At 37.8% G+C, this 18570-nt stretch overlaps 1 protein-coding gene across 13 annotated transcripts in view; it reads right to left on the bottom strand.

The window, feature by feature from the left end:
* The window catches only part of LOC105484451 (RAB GTPase activating protein 1 like), a 796528-nt gene that overhangs the window by 476794 nt on the left and 301164 nt on the right, over positions 1-18570 (bottom strand). The gene's annotated exons all lie outside the window — the stretch shown is intronic.

Below are 18570 nucleotides of genomic sequence, written 5' to 3'. Positions count from 1 at the left end.
GCTGAGCAATTACTCCTATATTTTAGGTTCTATCTACCTTTCTCCTGAAATAATGAATGCAGATGATTCCATAGGTGAATCGGGGGGGAAGAGCTGGAACAAGAGGAGCAAGGGAAAATTTGGGGGAAAAAAAAAGGATATTGTTTTAATAAGCCCTAAAGATTATTCGCATCCCCATAGAAACTAAGCTAAATTTCACTCTCTGACATACTTTCACTCCATGAATTTGTGAGACTAGAAGTTACACTGAAACAATGAGAGTTCATGATATACATCTTTCAGAGGGAGGCAGTTTCCATCAGACATTCCACTTATGGTAAAAAGAATCCCCAGACCAGGGTAAACACTGTAAGCCTTACAACCCAGGCTGCAGGGTACTACATGCTTTGTGGAAGTTAGAAGCTACTCAGAGGTAATTCAGTTCTTCTAAAGGAGGATAAGGGATTGATAAGGTGATCAATGCTAGAAGGTAAGTTATTTCCTTACCAAAGGTGTTTTCCCCGCCCTGTAGAAACTGAGCATCCCTCAGTAGGCAGGACTTGACAAAGACTTATCAACTTGATGCACTCAAGTCTCCCCAACTTTGACTTGTTTGTATATATACCAACACCCTCTCTCCTTTTTCCTGGCTATGAAAGAATGGGTGCTGGTATTTCTTGCACCCATTTCCTGCACCAGGTACTTCCTACAGCCCCTAGTAACCTAGGTTCCAGGGTAAATGAAACCCACAGCGAAAGGTAGAGTCGGAGCAAATATGTATATGAAGATGAGAGAAAAGTGGTTTAAAATGACATTCTAAAAGACCAGAGACTTTGGCTGTTAGGAATTCTTTCTACTGGCCACCTAAAAATTTTACATTAGTAATGAAAATAGAGAAAATAAATTAGCTTTAACTTTAATCATCTAAATAGGAGGCAAAACAATTAATGATTAAGATTCTGAAACCAGATAGTCATAGGCCCAAATCTCCAGAAATAATTTCATTTCACATGGAAAACCAAGAAAACTTTGTAAATTATAACTACTTGGTAGGCATTATCTCCAAGGAAAAAGTTTTCCAAGGAAAATTTTCCCTAATAAAAAACAACAATACTTCAACTGAGGATGAGATGAATACAGTGTCAGAGTCTACTAAGCAGGTCTGTGGTGCTTTAAATAGCAGCAAAACAGAACAAATTTCCTTTCCTACCATATTTTTACCTTACAACAAACAGCACCTATTGTCCCAAGGGAAAAACAGAACATAAACACAAAAGCAGCATGGCTGAAGATGGCTGTGGCTTTATCTGCAGGAGACCATCAACAGACATAAACCCATTTACCTCTACATAAACCTTTCCAAACCACCAACAAAGTATTATTTTCAAAAGGCAAGAAACAGATCACCATTTTCTTTCTTAAAAAACTATACACAATGTTCTAAATATATGCTCCCAAAATTACTAGGCTCCAAAGAAGAAAAGTCAGAAAAAATAAAATTATTTGCTTGAAAAACACCATCTAACTTAAAAATGACAACTGCCAAAAAGTATTTAAGTTCAAATAAAAATGTGAAACAATGTCAAGATGTCAACTTTGAACTTTGGATAAACCTCAAATAGTTTACTTAAAAGTAGATTTGCTGTTAGAGGACATTACATTCTGCCTATATTTTTTTTTTTTTTTTTTTGACAGGGTCTCACTCCCATTTTCCAGGCTGGAGTGCACTGACATGATCCCGGCTCACTGCAGCCTCAACCTCATGGAGCCAGGTGATTCTCCCACCTCAGCCTCCCAGGTAGCTGGAACTACAGGTGCACATCACCATGCCCGGCTGATTTTTTGTATTTTCAGTAGAGACAAAGTTTTGCCACGTTGCCCAGGCTGGTCTTGAACTCCTGGACTCAAGCAATCCGCCCACCTCAGTCTCCCAAAGTGCCAGGATTACAGGCATGAGCCACCACACTGGGCTGAGTCTATAAAATTATCATCAACTTTAATATTGGGAAGGGTTATGAACTTCAACAAATGAGCTAATAAAGAACTTGAAAACAATATTTTTATCTACCTAGACTGTATTTTGGACACATCTGAGATTACTAGTAAATTTCATGAATGTTAGTCTAGATATAAATTTTCTTATTTATTTATTTTTCTCTGCTCTGTTGCCTAGGCTGGAGTACAGTAGTGTGATACTAGCTCACTGCAGCCTCAAACTCCTAAGCTCAAGCACCTCCCCACCTCAGGCTCCCAAGTAGCTAGGACTACAGGCATGTACCAACACACCTGGCTAAAATTTATTTTTAAACTTTTTGCAGTGACAGGATCTAGCATGTTACCTAGCCTGGTCTCAAACTCCTGGGCTAAGGCAAGCCTCCTGCCTCAGCCTCCCAAAGTAAGGGATTACAGGTGTGAGTCACTGCGCCTGATCTAAATATTTATTAAATATACATTATGCCAAGCCTGGGAATGCAATAATGATGAAAAAGAGACATAGTCCCTAACCTCATGGAGCTTACAGTCTAATGAAAAAGACAATTAAATGGACAATAACACTGCAATGTATTAAGGCTATGGTGGAAGTACAAGGTGCTATGGAAACAAAAAGCTGGTATACCTGTTTATAAATATGGAAGAGGGGAAGGAAAGGCAGTGAGTGATGAAGGAAGAAACCCTTCACAGAAGGCTTAAGATTTAAACCAAAATTTTAAAAATTGCTAGGACTTATTCAAAGGGAAGGAGAACAAAGCCTCATGGTAATGGAAGTATAATTTGTACAAGAGAGGAGGAATAGGGAGAGCACAGTTGAGGCAGGGTGGGTAGAGATAAGAATACAGTGCATTTAAAGAATTAAAAGTAGACCAGGCACAGCAGCTCATGCCTGTAATCCCAGCACTTTGGGAAGCTGAGGCAGGTGGACTGCCTGAGGTCAGGAGTTCAAGACCAGCCTGGCTAACGCAGTGAAACCCCGTCTCTACTAAAAATACAAAATAATTAGCCAGGTGTGGTGGCATGTGCCTGTAATCCTAGCTACTTGGGAGGCTGAAATGGAGAATCGCTTGAACTTGCGAGGTGGAGGTTGCAGTGAGCTGAGATCGTGCCACTGCACTCCAGCCTGGGTGACAACAGCAAGACTCCATCTCAAAAAAAAAAAAAAAAAATTAGGCGTGGTGGGGTGTGCCTGTAATCCCAGCTACTCGGGAGGCTGAGGCAGGAGAATCGCTTGAACCTGGGAGGTGGAAGTTGCAGGGAGCCCAAGGTTATGCCACGGTACTCCAGCCTGAGCAGTAAGAGTGAAATTCTGTCTCAAAAAAATAAGTAAAAGTAATTCGACATAGAGGGTGGAGCAAGATGGCAGAAGAGAAGGCTCCACTGATTGTCTTCCCAAGAGGAATACCAAATTTATTAACTACACCAAAAAAGCACCTTCTAAGAACCAAAAATAAGGTAAGCATTCATACTACCTGGTTTTAACTGAATATCACAGAAAGAGACATTGGATAGGGCAGGAAAAAGTCTTGAACTGACAACACAATCATTCCCTCATCCCCCAGCAGTGGCTGCATGGCAAGAAGAATCTGTGCATCTGGGGAGAAAGAATGCAGTGATTGTGACACTCTGCACTTAATTCAGTGCTGTCCTGTCATAGCAAAAGCAGAACCAGGTGTACTTAGCTGACACCCACTCATGGAAGGAGCATATGGACTGGCTCTAGCCAGATGGGAATCACCCATCTGAGCAGTCAAAATCTGAGTTCCAGCAAGCCTTGCCACTGCAGGCTGGAGTACTCTGGGCACCTAAATAAACTTGAAAGGCAATCTAGGCCATAAGGACTCTAAGTCCTAGGTGAGTCCTTGTGCTGGGCCAGTGTCAGAGCCAGTGGACTGGGGGGACATGTAACTTACTGAGACACCAGATACAATGGTTAATACAGTGCTTTCACCACCCTCCTCCAGCCCCAGGCTGCAAAAGAGACCCCTTGTGGCTCCAATAGGGACCCCTTGCTTCTGCTTGAAGAGAGGAAAGGGAAGAGTAAAGAGGATTTTAACTTGCATCTTGGATACCAGCTCAGCCACAGTAAGAAAGGGTATCAGGCAATGTCATGAGGCCCCCATTTCAGGCCTTAGCTCCCAGAAAATATTTTAAGAAACTCCCTCAGTCAGAAGGGACCCATTGACTTGAAAGGAAGTACCCAGTCATGGCAGATCCCATCACCTGTGGACTAAAGAACGCTTTGGCCCTGAATAACCAATGAGATACCATGGAATATGTCACAGGTTTTGGGTGAGAGACTCTGAGACATATTGGCTTCAGGTGAGACACAGCACTTTCCCAGCTGTGGTAGCTATGATGAGAGACTCCATCTACTTGAGGAAAGCAGAGGAAAAGTAAAGAGGACTTTAAGGTCTTGCACCTTAGGTACCAGCTAGGCCACAGGGTGATAGACCATGAGGCAGGTTCTTGGGGTCCCTGATTCCAGGCCTTGGTTTTTAGATGGCATTTCTGAGTCTGCCATGGGCCAGAGGGGAGCCCACGACCCTGAAGAGTGAGTCTCAGGTCTGGCAACATTCACCATAAGCTGATTAAAGAGCCCTCGGGCTTTAACTGAACATTGGTGGAAGCCTGGCAGTACTCCCCATGGGCCTGTGTTGGTGGTGGCTGTGGGCTGAGGCTCCTGTGCCTGTGGAAAGGGGAGGGAAGAAGGGGAAAAACTGTGACTCGTGGCTTGAGCTCAGCCACAGTACAACAGAACATCAGGTAGATTTCAAAGGTTTTTCACTCTAGTCCCTAGCACCTGGACAGCTTTTCTAGACCCATTTGGGCCTGAGGGACCTCACTACCCTGAAGGGAAAAACATAAGACTTTCTGGCATTGTCACTTGCTGACTGTAGAGCCCTAGGGCCTTCAGAAAACATAGGCGATAACCTGGTAGTGGTTATAGTGGGCCTTGGGTGAGACACAATGCTATGCTGGCTTCAGGTCTGACCCAGTGCAATCCCAATGGTGATAACCACAGGGGCACCTGTGTCATCCCAAAGCTCCAGGCAGCTCAACATAGAGAGAATTCTGATGGTTTGGAAGAAAGTAAGGGAAGAGAACAAGTGTCTCTGCCTGGTAATCCACAGAATTCTTCCAGATCTTATCTAAGATCACCAAGGCAGCATCTCTATGAGTTTGTAAGAACCACAGTGTTACCGGGCTTGGGGTGCCCCTTCATGCAGGCCGTTCTTAGATCACAACACCCAAGTCCTTGAGAATTCCTGGAAAGCCTTCCCAAGAAAGACTGTTACAAATAAGCCCAGAATGAGAAGACTACAATAAATACCTAACCCTTCAATGTCCAGACACCAAAGAATATCTACAACCATCAACACAATCCAGTAGAGCATGACCTCACCAAACAAACTAAATAGGGCACCTGGGACCACTCTTGGAGAAAGAGATACATGGTATCTTTTACAGAGAGAATTCAAAATACCTGTTTTGAGAAAACACAAAGAAATTCAAGATAACTCGGAGAAGGAATTCAGAATTCTATCACATGAACTGAACAAAGAGATTGAAGTAATTAAAAAGAATCAAGCAGAAATTCTGGATCTGAAAAATACAATTGACATACTGAAGAACATATTAATCTCTTTTAATAGTAGAATTGATAAAGCAGAAGAAAGAATTAGTGACCTTTAAGATAAACTATTTGCCGGTGAAACCCCGTCTCTACTAAAAAAATACAAAAAATTAGCCAGGAGAGGTGGTGGGCGCCTGTAGTCCCAGCTACTCGGGAGGCTGAGGCAGGAAAATGGCATAAACTTGGGAGGAGGAGCTTGCAGTAAGCTGAGATCTGGCCACTGCACTGCACTCCAGCCTGGGTGACAGAGCGAGACTCCATCTCAAAAAAAAAAAAAAAAAAAAAAAAAAAGATAAACTATTTGCATAGTATTCCATGGTGCATATGTGCCACATTTTCTTAATCCAGTCTATCATTGATGGACATTTGGGTTGGTTCCAAGTCTTTGCTATTGTGAATAGTGCTGCAATAAACATAGTGTCTTTATAGCAGCATGATTTATAATCCTTTGGGTGTATACCCAGTAATAGGATGGCTGGGTCAAATGGTATTTCTAGTTCTAGATCCTTAAGGAATCAACACACTGTCTTCCACAATGGTTGAACTAGTTTACAGTCCCACCAAAAGTGTAAAAGTGTTCCTATTTCTCCACATCCTCTCCAGCACCTGTTGTTTCCTGACTTTTTAATGATTGCCATTCTAAATGGCGTGAGATGGTATCTCATTGTGGGTTTGATTTGCATTTCTCTGATGACCAGTGATGATGAGCATTTTTTCATGTGTATGTTGGCTGCATAAATGTCTTCTTTTGAGAAGTGTCTGTTCATATCCTTCATCCACTTTTTGATGGGGTTGTTTGATTTTTTCTTGTAAATTTGTTTAAATTCTTTGTAGATTCTGGATATTGGTCCTTTGTCAGATGGGTAGATTGCAAAAATTTTCTCCCATTTTGTAGGCTGCCTGTTCACTCTGATGGTAGTTTCTTTTGTTGTGCAGAAGCTCCTTAGTTTAATCAGATCCATTTGTCTATTTTGGCTTTTGTTGCCATTGCTTTTTGTATGTAAGTCATGAAGTCCTTGCCCATGCCTATGTCCTGAATGGAATCATGTCCTTTGTAGGCACGTGGATGAAGCTGGAAACCATCATTCTGAGCAAACTGTCCCAAGGACAGAAAATAAAACACTGCACATTCTCACTCATAGGTGGGAACTGAACAATGAGAACACTTGGACACAGGGTGGGGAACATCACACACTGGGACCTGTTGTAGGGTAGGGGAAGGGGTGAGGGATAACATTAGGAGAAATACCTAGTGTAAATGATGAGTTAATGGGTGCAGCACACTAACATGACACATGTATACATACATAACAAACCTACACATTGTGCACATGTACCCTAGAACTTAAAGTATAATAATAAAAAATAGACAAAAAAAGATAAACTATTTGAAAATATACACTCAGAGGACACAATAGAAAAAAAAAAAAAAAAAACAATGAAGCACACCTAGAATATCTACAGAATAGCCTCAAAAAAGCAAAGCTATGAGTTATTGGCCTTAAAAAAAAAGTAGAGAAAGAGATAAGGTTAGAAAGTTTATCCAAAGAGATAATAACAGAGAATTTCACAAACCTAGAGAAAGATATCAAAATCCAAGTACAAGAAGCTTATAAAGAACACCAAGCAGATTTAACCAAAAGAAGACTACCTCAAAACATTTAATAGTTAAACTCTCAAAGGTTAAGGATAAAGAAAGTATACTAAAAGCAGCAAGACAAGAGAAAAAAATAACATACAATGGAGCTCTAATATGTCAGACAGTAAGCTCAGTGGAAACCTTATGGACCAGGAGAGAGTGGCATGACATATGTAAACTGCTAAAGAAAAAAAAAAAAAAAAAAAACGCTTTTATCCTGGAATAGCAAATCCAGTGAAAATACCCTTCAAACATGAGGGAGAAATACAGACATTCTCAGACAAACAAAAGCCAAAGGCCTTCATCAACACTAGACCTGTTACAAGAAGTGCTAAAGGATAAGAATAAGCAATAAGAAATAAACTGCAGGTAAAAACTCACTAGTAACAGTAAATACACAGAAAAAAAAAAACCCATAGAATATGACAAAACTGTAACTGTGGTGTATAAACTACTCATATTAAATTGAAAGATTAAAATACGAGCCAACAGAAAATAGTAACTACTAAAATTTTTGAGGACAGGCAGTATAATAAGATACAAATAGAAGCAACAAAACATTAACTAGCTGGGGGATCAAGTTGACATGTAGAGTTTTTAATCAGTTTTCTTTTTGCTTGTTTGTTTATACAAACAGTGTGAAGTTGTTAAGCTTACAATAATGGGTTATAAGATATTGTTTGCAAGTCTCATGGTAACCTCAAATCAGAAAACATACAATGGATACACAAAAAATAAAAAGCAAGACATTAAATCATACCAACAGAGAAAACCACCTTAACCAAAAGGAAGACAGGAAGGAAGGAAAGTGGGATAAGAAGACCACAAAACAACCAAAACCAAATAGGCAGTAGTAAGTCCTTAATTATCAATAATAACATTGAATGTAAATGAACTAAACTCTCCAATAAAAAGACACAAAGTGGCTGAATGGATAAAGAAACAAGACCCAATGATCTGTTGCCTACAAGAAAAACACTTTACCTAAAAAGACATACATAGACTAAAACCAAAGAAATGGAAAAAGATATTTCATCCCAATGGAAACCAAAAAAGAGTAGGAGTAGTTATAGCTCTAATAGACAAAATAGATTTCAAGACAAAACTATAAGAAGAGACAAAGGAGGTCACTATATAAGGGTCAGTTCTGCAAAAGAATATGACAATTGTAAGTATCTATGGACCCAACACTGGAAAACCCAGATATATAAAGCAAATATTATTAAAGAGAAAGATAAAACCCAATAGAATAATAGCTGGAGACTTCAACACCCCACTTTCAGCATTACACAGATCTTCCGGACAGAAAATCAACAAAGAAACATCAGTTTAATCTGCACTATAGAACAAATGGACCTACTAAATATTAACAGAACATCTCATCCAACAGTTGAAGAATACACATTCTTTTCCTCAGCACATGGATCATTTTCAAGAACAGACCATATATTAGGTCACAAAATAAGTCTTAAAACATTAAAAAGAACTGAAAAAATATAAAGTGTCTAACCACAATGGAATAAAACTAGAAATTAGTAACAAGGAATTTTCAATACTATACAAGTACATGAAATTAAACAATATGTTTCTGAATGATGAGTGGTCAATGAGGAAATTAAGAAGGAAACTGAAAAATATCTTATGAAAAAAGATAATAAAACTATAACATACCAAAACCTATGGGACATAGTACTAAGAGGAAAGTTTATAGACGTAAGTGCTTACATCAAAAAAGAAGAAAAACTTCATATAAACAACCTAACAATGTATCTTAAAGAACTAGAAAACCAAGAGTAAACCAAACTCAAAATTAGCAGAAAAGATGTAATAAAGATCAGAGCAGAGGCTAGGCACGGGGGTTCATGCCTGTAATCCCAGCACTTTGGGAGGCCAAGGCGGGCTACAGGCCAATATCATTAATGAATATTGATGCAAAAATCCTCAGCAAAGTACTGGTAAACCAAATTCAACAACACATTAGAAAGATCATTCATCATGGCCAAGTAGGATTTATCCCTAGAATGCAAGGATGATTCAACACATGCAAATCAATCAGTGTGATACATCATATCGACAGAGTAAAGGACACAAACCATATAATCATTTCCATTAATGCTGAAAAAGCATTTCACAAAATTCCGCATCCCTTCATGGTAAAAACTTTCCAAAACCTGGGGATAGAGGGAACATACCTCAACATAATAAAAACCACATACAACAGACCAACAACTAGTATTATACTGAATTGGGAAAAACTAAAAGCCTTTCCTCTAAGATCTAGAACATGACAAGAATGTCCACTGTCACCACAGTTATTCAACATAGTACTAGAAGTTCTAGCTAGAGCAGTCAGACAAGAGGAAGATATAAAGAGCATCAAATTGGAAAGGAAGCAGTCAAATTATCCTTGTTTGCAAATGATATAATCTTACATTTGAAAAAACTAAAGACTCCACCAAAAAAAACTATTAAAACTGATAAACAAATTCAATAAAGTTGTAGAACACAAAATCAACATACAAAAACCATTTTTATGGCCGGGCGCGGTGGCTCAAGCCTGTAATCCCAGCACTTTGGGAGGCCGAGACGGGCGGATCACGAGATCAGGAGATTGAGACTATCCTGGCTAACATGGTGAAACCCCGTCTCTACTAAAAAATACAAAAAACTAGCCGGGCGAGATGGTGGGCGCCTGTAGTCCCAGCTACTTGGGAGGCTGAGACAGGAGAATGGCATAAATCCGGGAGGCGGAGCTTGCAGTGAGCTGAGATCTGGCCACTGCACTCCAGCCTGGGCGACAGAGCGAGACTCCGTCTCAAAAAAAACACACCATTTTTATAACAGCAAACAATCTGAAAAAGAAATTTAAAAAGTAATCCTATTTACAATAGCTGCAAATAATACCTGCAAATTAATCAAAGAAGTAAATGATCTCTACAATGAAAACTATGAAACACTTTTGAAAGAAATTAAAGAGTACACACACACAAATGGATAGATATTTCATGTCCATGCATTGGAAGAATCAATCTTTTAAAATGTCCATACTACACAAAGCAATCAACAGATTCAGTGCAATCCCTGTCAAAATACCAAAGACATTCTTCACAGAAATAGGAAAAACAATCCTGAAATCTACATGACAGCACAGAAACGCAGAATACCAAAGTTATACTAAGCAAAAAGAACAAAACTGGAGGAATCACATTATTGACTTTGAATTATATGACAGAGCTATAGTAACCAAAACGGCTAGTTACTGGCATAACAACAGACACACAGACCAGTGGAACAGAATAGAGAACCTAGAAATAAACCCACCCATCTACAATGAATTCCTTTTTGACAAAGTTGCTCAGAAAATACACTGGGGAAAGGACAGTCTCTTCAATAAATGTTAGGAAAACTGATTATCCATATGCAGAAGAACCCTATCTCTCACCATACACAAATACCAAATCAAAATGGATTAAAGACTTAAATCTAAGATCTCAAATTATAAAACCACTACAAGAAAATAATGGGGAAACTTTTAAGGACATTAGCCTGGGCAAACATTTCTTGAGTAATATCACTCAAGCACAGGCATCCAAAGCAAACATGGACAAATGGGATCACATCAAGGTAAATATCTTCTGCATAGCAAAGGAAACAATGTAGAAAGTCAAGAGAAAACCCAGAGAATGGGAGAAAATATTTGCAAACTACCCATCTGACAAGGGATTAATAACAAGAATCTATAAGGTTCTCAAACAACTCTAGAGGAGAAAAATCTAACAATCTTATTAAAAAATGAGAAAACATCTGAATAGACATTTCTCAAAAGATGACATACAGATGACAAACAGGTATATATAAAGGTAATCAATATCACTGATCATCAGAGAAGTGCAAATCAAAATTACGAGGTATCTTTTCACCCCAGTTAAAATAGCTTTTATCCGAGACAGGCAATAACAGATGACGGTGAGGATATGGAGAAAAGGGAACCTTCCTACACTGTTGGTGGGAATATAAATTAGTACAACCACTATGGAGAATAGTTTCGAGGCTCCTCAAAAAACTGAACATTGAGCTACCATATGATCCAGCAATTCCACTATTGAGTATATACCCAAAAGAAAGGATATCAGAATATCAAAGAGATATCTGCACTCCAATGTTTATTGCAGCACTATTTACTATAACCAAGATTTTTTTTTTTTCTTTTTTGAGATGGAGTTGTTGCTCAGGCTGGTGTGCAGTGGTGCGACCGTGGCTCACTAGAACTTCCACCTTATGAATACAAGTGATTCTCCTGCCTCAGTCTCCTGACTAGCTGGGATTACAGGTACCTGACACAATGCCTGGATAATTTTTGTATTTTCAGTAAAGACGAGGTTTCACCATGTTGGCCATGCTGTTCTCGAACTTCTGACCACCTCGGCCTCCCAAAGTGCTGGGATTACAGGAGTACAATAGTCCATCAACAAGTGAATGAATAAATAAAATGTGATACATATCCACAATGAATCACAGCCATAAAAAAGAATGAGATACTATCATTTGCAACAACATGACTGGAATGTGAAGTCACTATGTTAAGTGAAATAAGCCAGGCACAGAAAGACAAACATCACATGTTCTCACTTAACTGTGGGAGCTAAAAATTAAAACAATTGACTCAGGGAGAGACAGAGTAGAAGGATGGTTACCAGAGGTTGAGAGGGGAAGTTGTGGCAGGGCGTGGAAGAGAAGTGGGGATGGTTAATGGGTACAAAAATAGAAAGAATGAGTAAGACCTAGTATTTGCTATCATAACAGGGTAATTATAGTAAAACAAAAATAAATTCTACATTTTAAAACAACTAAAAAGGGTATAATTATATTGTTTGAAATATAAAGGATAAATGCTTGAGGTGATGGATACCTTCACTTTCCCTGATGTGATTATTGTGCATTGCGTGCTTATATCAAAATATCTCATGTAACCCATAAATATAGAACTACCATGTATCCACAAAAAAATAAAAATTAAAAAATGCTAAAAGGGTAATTTGCTTCTTAGAATGAATAAAAACATTTTCTCTTTATTCATCAATTTTATTTTTTCATTCATTCAATACTTACTGAGCTCCTACTATGCAGCAGCCCCACTGAACAATAGAGGTATCTTTTTCTTTTTCAAATTATGAAGCTCAAATAAAAAGAAGTCAGAAAGCTGTGTATATGTACCAACCAATTTCTTCTTGTTTGAGAGCATGGTGACTCACGCCTGCAATCCTGGCACTTTGGGAGGTCAAGGAAGGAGGATAGCTTGAGCCCAGCAGTTTGAGACCTGGGCAACATGATGAAACCCCATCAATACAAAAATACAAAAATGAGGTCGCACACTTGTAATTCCCAGCTACTAGCGGCTAAGGTGGGAGTATCTCTTGAGCCGCAGTGAGGCTGCAGTGAGCCCAGATTGTGCCACTGCACTCCCATCTGAGCAACAGAGCAAGACTCTGTTTTACGACATAAAAAATCAATATATCTTATCAGGGCTCCTTCTTCATTGAGATAACTACATTATATAGAATTCCTTTGTAAAACAACCAAAAAACAGTGTAATAATGAACAAATTACCTCTAAAGGGAATTAAGCAAGTCTTGGAATATTGAATTTTATTTTCCTATTTTACTTATACCATTGTCTCTGAATTTTTAGTATATATTTTACAATTTGGTAAGTCATAAGTCTGACATAGGTCTCACTAGACTAAAATCAACGTGTCAGCTGCATTCCTTTTGGAGGCTCTGGGGGGAAATCTATTTTCTTGCCTTTTATTTGCCTTTCCTAGTTTTTAAGGGCTTCCCAAATTCCTTGCTCATGGTTCTTTTCTTCCATCTTTAAAGCAAGGGCTGAGATCTCACATGGTATCACTCTGACTCTCTCTTCTGCCTCCCTCTTTTATTTTTAAAGATGTTTGTGATTACAATGGGCCCACTAGCATAATCCAGATTAATCTCCACATTTTAAGATCAACTGATTAACAGCTTTAATTCCAACTTAATTTGACTTTGCCATGTAACCTAACATATTCAGTGGTTTCAAATAATAAGACATGGGCATCTTTGGAGTGCCATTATTCTGCCTACCACAGTATATTAAGGAAATATTTAAATATTTCTGATAATGCACTGGTGAAGCTACAGTTATCATCTCTCTCATCCTTTTTTATTTTTTTAACATCTGCTAGAGTAGATAAAAAATGTGTACAAAATCATATTATCAAGGAAACATTCATCCTAAAAATGCTCCAAGTAAAAATTAGATTAAAAACCACAGAACTGAGGAAACATTTTAGCTCAAATACTTAAAGGGAAGATGGCCTATGAAACAGGCCTTAGAGCATAGGTAGGATCTGTTAATAGGCAGAGACGAGTATAGAGGGTCGGGGCTTTGTGCAACTAAATGGAAGGAAAGTAGAAAAGGAAGACATTTAACAAGTACCATTGAGGTAGCATGAGAAGCACTCAATAGAAAGCAGTATGAGCTGAGAATTTCAAGCAAAAAGTGGTCAATGATTCAATTGTGGCAGAGATGAAGGAATGCAAAGCCAGAGAAGTCACTGGAGTTTTAATTAGTGTATCGCTGATGATCTTCAAATAAGCACTCACAGTCAAGTGCTGGTGGCAGAAGCTAGATTGCAGCTGTTTCGGAGTGGGCTGGCATCAAGTGTAAATGACTGTTTTGATAAATTTGTAGTTAAATAAAGTAAAATAAAAAGTTTGAGAGGACATACGATTAAAGCTTTGGTAGAGCACAAAGGTAACTGGACAGATAAAGAAGGGTAAGAGTAAAAAATCAGGACAAAGACACCTGCAGTGCAAATTGTTTAGGTCTACTTTAAAAATTAGTAGAGTCTTTTCCCTCCTAAGTAAGTACCTTGGTTTTGAGAGGTATGAATATTATGAACTATAAGGCACAGTTCTTATTAATAAACTAGAAAATTCACAACAGAAAGGCACCCCAAAAAGGTCATTTGGTCCAGTATCCTCACCCATGGAAGGGTTATATGTTAATTGCCCCTATGGAATGTTTCTCATCATCTCCCTTTTCCTTCAGACAGAACTAATCTCTCTGTGACCATAAAGCATTTTGTGTGACATATATCCTTCTCACATAGCACTAACTACATTTGGTCATGATGATCTTCAAACCTATTTTTGATACAAAACTTTAAATCCCCATGGGCAAGAGAGACCTCACAGCGAAGGGGGTGGAACCAAACCATCCAGGGATAGCATAAAGAAGCGTGCTCTTAAAGATGGAGGAGCAGAAAAGGAGTGATGTAACCACAGCTCACTAATCCCAGGTTTCTGTCCAGAGCTGGCCTTGATTGCATTGCAGTTTGCTTTAATTCAATTTATCCTGTAATCCATTTTTGGGTATACCACTGTTTGCTTAAAATTTCTGAATTGCAAAGTCATATGCAAATTAGTGAATAAATGAGATAATAAATTTAAGCAGATGATGGATTAATCCTAAATAAAGCTTTTAAATCACTTTGGCTGACATTAAACAGTTTGCTGAACCAAGTATTCTAAATGGCACTGTTTCTGACAAGATTATCTAATAACTATAACCTCTATATAACCCTTTTGTTTAAAATACTTTGTATAGAATCAATTAGGAATTATATAAATACCACCCACATCCTTAAAACAGAGACATGAATAGATGAAGAATCAATCTTAAAGTTATTAAAAGATATAATTTTTTAAAATTCACTTTGAGTGACATACTTTTAGAATTTAACTTCTGTCTTAAATGAAAATGACAAACAACTCACGAGTTATCTGAATTCCCTTTAACAAAAAACATGAGAACTAACTCTGTATTTTATATGTGGAACAGGGTATTCTTGTGACAGTTAGTAAATATAATAGCAAGTAATCTTAAAGATACAGATGTTTCCGAGAGATAGAGTAAATATCCTGGTCAGAATCCAAGAGAAGAATCAATACTGACCATCCGTTCAACATTTAATATACCTACTAATCTACTATTTCTAACCAATTATCCAATTAAGACTCCTCTAGGGTTAATTAGGGAGTGAATGAGCTATGGTCTTCACCACTGATATATTACAATAAATTATACACCTAGTAAATTATATTGCCTGAGGCAAGGGAATAGAAAAGAAAAGCATGCAAAATTATACAACTGCTTCCCCATTAACCAAATACTGCACTGGCATTCAAAGCAATCTCCTTTCAGATGGGCTTTTCACTGTATCCTTGCTTGGCTTTAACAAGCTGTCATTCCAGAAGGGACCATGAATTTCTATAGCAATTCCAAACTTTAAAGTATCAGTTTCTCAAATTGTGGTGTTAGTCCATATGCATCAAAATCTGAGGAGTTTTCAAAAGTGCAAATTCCTGGGTCCCAAAGTCCCACCAAAATAGACTCTGAGGAGTGGAGCCCAAGCATGTAAATTTAGAGCCAACACTCACTCTCCCAAGTGATTCTCATGCATGCTAAAGTTTGAGAACCACTGCCTAAGAACAAGTTAGACCTGTAACACTTGGCAAATGCATTAGGAAGCACTAGACATATAGATGTAACCCATACTTTCTCCCTAAGGTATGGTACCTAGACCAGGAACAGTGGCATCACAAGGGAGCTTGTCAGAAATGCAGGATCTCAGGCCCATGCCAACCCTGCTTAATCAGAACTTACATTTTAGCAAGATCCCCAAGTGATTGCTATTTGCATTAAAGCCTTAAACACACTGATCGACAGCAGTTATTCTTGGATGCAGGTGTTTCTGGGGTATGATTTTACATCGGTCAAACAGCAAAGCATATTAAAGTATATTGTGGCAAACATGTGAAACACACTTTATAGTAAAATAAGCAATCGAAGCTAAGGCCCTGTTGAAATGCAGACAGAAGATTCCAAATATCTTTTGGAAATTTAAAAACACTCAGGCTAATATCATTTCCATTCTACTCTTTCCAGTATTATATTAATGATAATGATGGAAGATGGAAGTTATTCAGAATACAACTGAGAAGAAACAAAAGTTCAAAAAGGTTTCATAGTAGCAATGGTTTGTGAGTTGTAATGGTCTCTAAGACCCACTTAAGATATAAATAATAACCAAGAACTTATTCATTTATAAATTCAACACATTCAAAAAGTTACATTTTCCCCATGTATGAATGCATTTGAGGTTGGGATATAGTTTTGTGCTTAATAAAAAGACTTCCTGAAAAGAATTTAAAAACCAAGGCTGAATGTGGTGCCTGGTTTTTAAATAATCCCAGCACTCTGGGAGGCCAAGCCAGAGGATTAGTTGAGGCCAGGAGTTCAAGATTAGCCTGGGCAACACAGTAAGACATCATCTCTAAAAAATAAATAAATAAATAAATAAATAATTAGCCAGGCATAGCAGTGTGCACCTATACTACTAGCTACTAAGGAGACTAAGGCAGGTAGATTGCTTGAGCCCAGGAGGTCAAGGTTACAGTGAGCTATGACTGCACCACTGTACTCAAACCTGGGCAACAGAGTGATATCCTGTCTCAACCACACCCCTCCGCTCAAAACAAATAACAACAACAACAAAAACAGGGAAAAAAGTTAAGAGACAGTTCCCTTGAATTTCTTTGAAACAAGGTGGGGTACAAATCAATCACAGAGGGGACTAAAGCTCAAAAAGATATACTTGAAAACTAGACAGGGAAAATAGAAGGTAATATGCATATCCAAGATAAATATTATTCTTTGACAAAATGTGCTGCCTCATAAATAATACTTTATGTACATATTACAAACTTATTTTTTAACCACAGAATCATATTAAAGTAATTATAAAACTTATTACTAGTTTATGACATTAGTACCACTCAGCTATGAGAATCCTATCTATATTAGCAGCCTATTTATAAAATATACTATGCACGTTTTTATATATACTTGAAAAAATCTCTAAAGGACTGATCTCTAAACACTCATTTAAGCACTAATTGATCTCAAAGCACTTACTGGAGATCTTATTAATGTAGAGATACAGTAAAAACTTATTTTGTATAGAGTCAAATACAAAATAAATGTCAATATCCTCTTAAATATAATTGTACTATTTCACACATTATATAAGTGTTTCTATTGCACCCTACAATGTTGCCTGATTACATTAGTTTTAAACATAAAATAGTTATCACAGCTTATGACAATGCTGTCAGAAAAGAAGATGTCCAGATGTCCAGTACTTCTCCCATCTGAGGACCCTGACTTTGAAAACAATGTTACAGAAAGCAAATACCAGAAAATTATGTGAAATAGCCATCACCTATTTGTTGACTTTGAATCAACACTAAACTGAAAATTTTCTCTACTTCCTTTCCTACTTTCTACACTAGAAATAAGAAAAAAAAAATCAATGCTTACTTGATTGCTCAGAAGTCCTAAATGTTAAACATTGATGATTACATATACGAACATCCTAACAGTAGCCACAACCAAGAAGAGAACAACTCCAAGATGCTAAGAAGCACAGTGGAGGTTATTTGCTTATGAAAAGCATAATGTTAGCTTGCAATGCTATTTGTTCACACACTTAATTGTCTGGCTGCCATTTAAACATATAGATTAGCTAAGGAGATTTGTGACAGCAGCCTGCCCAGTATTAACTTCTGGCATTTTATCTGATACCCAAATAATATTTAATTATAACAATCTGGCTGAAAATTAAATTTGCTGAAGAACACATGAACGTCTTCTGCCACTGGGAGCTGGCCCTCAGACTGACACTGTGTGATCTGTACCCTTGAACATCTACTCTCACAAATAACAGCTTCAAGCCCCAAGGAAATGCTTCTGCACATCTCTTGCCCTATGTCCTCAAAATAAAAGGGGATCATGTGTCAGAATGCTCTCAAGGTTTGGTTTGTGCTGCTGCTGAAGACAGAGATAGATACTGCTTTGGAACTTCTGGAGGATTTGAGTGATGAAATCACTTAGGTAACAGAAAAGACTAATTAACTTGTCAAATCCTTCCTCTCAAATATCATGTACGCAATAAAGCACTGCTTAACCAAGTACCATTTCCCAATAGTGCCAAATGTCCATTTCCTTACTTTATGTTTTAATTTGTGGTTGTGGAGGTACTCACAAATTAACATGGTATTTGAAAGAGTTACACATAGTGGCTGAAGAATATAATATTAAAGAATTCATAAATCTCTTGTGTTTTGTCTTTTACTTTAATAGATAATTTTGCATATATTAGAAGAAAACCTGAAATTATAGTTTAAAATTTTTTACAAATGCTTTACTTATATTTTTATAA

The sequence above is a fragment of the Macaca nemestrina genome, chromosome 1, assembly GCF_043159975.1.
Source record: "Macaca nemestrina isolate mMacNem1 chromosome 1, mMacNem.hap1, whole genome shotgun sequence".
Classification (NCBI taxonomy): Eukaryota; Metazoa; Chordata; class Mammalia; order Primates; family Cercopithecidae; genus Macaca; species Macaca nemestrina.
Note: the sequence above shows the minus strand (reverse complement) of the source record. Positions and strands in the feature narration are given on the sequence as shown.